We start from the raw sequence: 4,027 nt of genomic DNA, 5'->3' as shown, positions 1-4,027 counted from the left end.
ACGTGCCATATAAATCCAGCTATAGTTTCCTGTCTGTGAGTGCCCCAGTCTGCGGCAGGCTTCCAGGGGGGTATATCATTTCATGTCCTGGCTGGAACTTCTCTTCTTTAAGCTGCCAGCACTATCCTTAAATTTGTATTTTGAAAACTGCATCAGTGATGGTTGCTCAAGAAGTGATTATTGAGCAAAAGTAGCACAATACAGCTCCCTGAAGATTGGTTATTCAGCTAAAGGGGCACCACGTTTTTCCTTTAGCAGCATCTCCATCATTCTAATTCCCTTCTGGGCTCCATGTTTTAAGAATGTTCTGGCAAGACTTTCCAAACTGCAGTTGAGAAAGCCAACTCCTGTGATTGAAATCCTGAACTCTGTTCAATTTGGATTTTCCATAATTTCCCAGAAAACAGAATATTCTGTCATAGACACATATTGTGTCCACGTGAGGCAGTGATTCCATGTAGCCATGCTTCTTTCCTGAAGATTGAGCAACGTTTCCTCTTTCAAATGGATACTAGGTATGTTTAAAATGCTTACTTTTCCTAAAAGTTTTGGTATCACATTCTGACAGACTGCAATCCTCTTTCTGTAAATTATCCCTGTTGACACGTATCTTTTATCCTCCAAGGTTTTTATGGAGATGGGTTTCCCCCTCCCATTGGCTTAGAATACTTTATTCGTGCTCTATCTTCTTCTTCTTCTTCTTTTTTTTTTTTTGTTTTTTTTTTAAAGTGTTTTTTAATGTTTATTTGTGTGTGGGGTAGATAGGGAGGGAATGCAAATGCAAGTGCAGGAGTGCCAGAGAGAGACAGAGACCCACAATCCCAAGCAGGCTCCAGGCTCTGAACTGTCAACACAGAGCCCGATGCAGGGCTCGAACCCATGAATCACGAGATCATGACCAGAGTTGAAGTGGATTGCTTAACTAACTGAGTCACCCATGCACCCCTCTTTCTTCTCTTTATAACTCCAAGATGATAAAGATTTCTGAAGAGTACCTCTCTCAGACAGCTGTAAGTTCTCTGTCTTCTTGTTTGATCTCACAGCTTGTGCTTTTTTTTGTTTGCACCATTCTGCTTCATGTTGTACCTAATCTTCTTTCAGAGGAAGCTGATGACCTCTGCTCAAAGCCTGGGACATGTCCACCCTGACCCCCATCCCTTGGTGCTGGGCACCAGGCTCTGCCCCCCAGCCACAGGAGACCACACCCACTCTGCCAAAGGAGCCTGAGATTTTTTCTCCCAACACTCTACATTATGAATATTTTTAGGGATGATAATTCTCTTTATTGTTAGACTTCTGTGCTATCAGATATCATGAAGGACATTTTAAATCTTATTTTTGCAAAGAATAAACCTCAAAAATGCTGTTGTTGATAGTATTTCTGATTTTACAAGGAAAAGCAGCATATTTTGGGTAGAACTTTAAAGTTTTTGGCATCCCAGCTTCATCCACATACATTTTGACTTCTATTTCCCTGGCCCAATAATTATTTTGACTATTTATGAATCACATTTTCTTGCTTCACAATTTTTGATTCATGTTCCAAATAGTTGTAGTAATCATATAATAATAATAATAATAATAATGGTAATAATAATAATAATGTAGGGGTTGTATTTGGGTTGCTTTATACCCATTAGTTTTTGGGTGGGAAGAAGAGGAAATGTGTGATATCAGACAATGAAGATTGTTTCCTTGTGACTGTATTCTTACCTGTTTACATTTAAAGTTGATTCCTGTGTTTAGAGATTAAAAAAAAACTTAATGGAAAGATGTTGGTGAAAGCTTGTAGCTTATGGAACTAATATGGCAGGGGTATCTTGGTATAAACTTTTATTTTCAGGGCTACAAGTGATAACATTTTGCAGAGTGTCAAAGATAAAGTCATTCTTCCTACCTCTCCATAAAAATTATCAATGTTTGGATTTCAATAATACTTAAAAATTTTTGTAGCATCTGTAAAAATAGACTGTATGTGAATGCTAGTATGTCAATAACAGACAGTGGCACCAAAGAGGCTTCCCAAATAAGTTTTTGAACAGTAGATACAAATTAAGAAGAGTCAAAATTAGAAAGACAAAAGAAAGTAGACATTAAAGTGAATAGAAGTGACAGTGTTTTGTATTTTGTTTTTTTGGGCATACATGAGACACTTCATTTTGAACTCTCATAAGAATGAGAAGGACAAAGGGGCACCCGGATGGCTCAGTCAGGTGAGCATCTGACTCTTGGTTTTGGTTCAGATCTTGATCTTGTGATTTTGTGAGTTCGAGCTCCTCACCGAGCTCAGTGCTGGCAGCGCAGAACCAGCTTGGGATTCTCATTCTCTCCCTTTCTCTCTGCTCTCCCCTGCTCACAATGTCTCTTTCTCTCTCAAAAATAAATAAATAAACTTAAAAAAAAAAAAGAATGGGAAGAACACATTAAGGAATGTCTAATTCCCATAATAAACTTCCTGAGGCCACCATAATTTAGGCACAAGAAGGACAGGTCATGTGGCCTTGCTTTGTGGTCAAAAGCTTGGGGCATTAGTTAAAATGTTAATAATAGTAATTACAACAATAATGAAAGGAATTATTGAGATACTATTCTCAGGATTCAACATAAATTTTCTGTTTTCCAACTTAACATTAATCATATGATACATGTGATATAGCTATTACTATCACTGTTTTTGATGAAAAATTTGAAATTCAAGATGTCAAATAATTTTTCCAAGGTCACATAGCAAATAAATAGTAGTCAACATTAAAATCAATTGCTCTTACTCTAAATGTGCTTTCAGTCAGCACTGCTATAAAATTTGGATTCATTTGGTGCATTTTAACACATGAAAAGTACTTGTTTTGTACCTCAGTAAATACAGACTAAAACAATTGGCAAACTGAAAAGATGGAATATGAAACTGGAATAAAGTAGAATATTACAAGTAGAATACTTATAAAAGTAAAAATTTAATTTAAAAAATATTTTCACTTGAAGTTTATACTTTGTTGTCCAGAACTGTATCACATGCCTACTTATATATGAAATGAAGTTAGGGCATGCACTTTATTTCATGTGCCCACATTGGCAGCTAGATTCTCCACTAAATTCAGTGTAAATGAAAAGTAGACAGGGGAGAAATAGATAGATGATAGAGATACTGGTAGATTCAGGCACTATTTAGTATGAATACTTAATTAAAATGTATACTTAAAATAAATCTCAATAGAAGTAAAGCAAAGATGTCATGTTATTTTTCTCATGTTAAATTGCACATTTGCGGGCAAGATGGCGGAGAAGTAAGGAGCTCCGTACTTGCACTCGCGCCCATACATCACACAGAAAAGATCTGAAGCCATTGGAAAGCTAACAAAACCTGAGAGATTGGGAGAAAAAGGACGCAGAATCCACTGAGAGAGCCTTCTAATGTGAGTGCGAACCGGGGAAGATAAAATCGGGCTGGGATCGGAGACTCCAGGGTGGGAGGCTATCCCCCTCTACCCTCTATGGGGAGGGAGAGGGGAAAAGGAGAGAGTCCGAAACAGAAAAACCTCCGCTCAGGGCATAGAAAGACCTTACTTGCCAAATACCTGCACACCAGGTCCCCTCACGCCAACTGGTCCCAGGAAGGGGAGGTGGCTGAGCACACAAACTGCTTCTTTGTGCTGCTCCTGGCGGCTGGACTTCAGAGCGGTGGCGCGCCTGCCGCCATTGTAGCTCCCGGGCGGCTGGAGCCCCTGAAAGACCCGCACGGACACCGGGCATCCGCGCCCCTGGCTGGCTGGAACTCGAGAGGGAAGGCAAAGAACTAAAAACTGGGAAATTAGCCTGTGAGTTCGTGTTTCGGGTGACGAGCCAAAGAGGGACCTGGTTTTCCTCACTCCAGCGGGCTCGGGCTCAGCGCACCTGGCAGGCAAGCCCCCGCCCATGCGCACCAGCCCGACCCAGAGAAGGAAGCAGCGATTCTGACTCCGCCCCCAGAGCTCAGCAGGGAGCCTGGAAATGCCCGAGGGGGTTGCCTGGGAAGCTGTGTCTAAGGCAA

At 40.5% G+C, this 4,027-nt stretch overlaps 1 pseudogene; it reads right to left on the bottom strand.

The window, feature by feature from the left end:
• Positions 1-206: 206 nt before the first annotated feature.
• On the bottom strand, positions 207-1,458 carry LOC120242495 (annotated as a pseudogene).
• Between the last annotated feature and the right edge of the window lie 2,569 nt (positions 1,459-4,027).

Source organism: Hyaena hyaena, unplaced genomic scaffold (genome assembly GCF_003009895.1).
Source record: "Hyaena hyaena isolate Hyena2069 unplaced genomic scaffold, ASM300989v1 scaffold_309, whole genome shotgun sequence".
Taxonomy (NCBI): domain Eukaryota; kingdom Metazoa; phylum Chordata; class Mammalia; order Carnivora; family Hyaenidae; genus Hyaena; species Hyaena hyaena.
The sequence above is the reverse complement of the archived record's forward strand: the minus strand, read 5'-3'. Positions and strand labels throughout refer to the sequence as shown.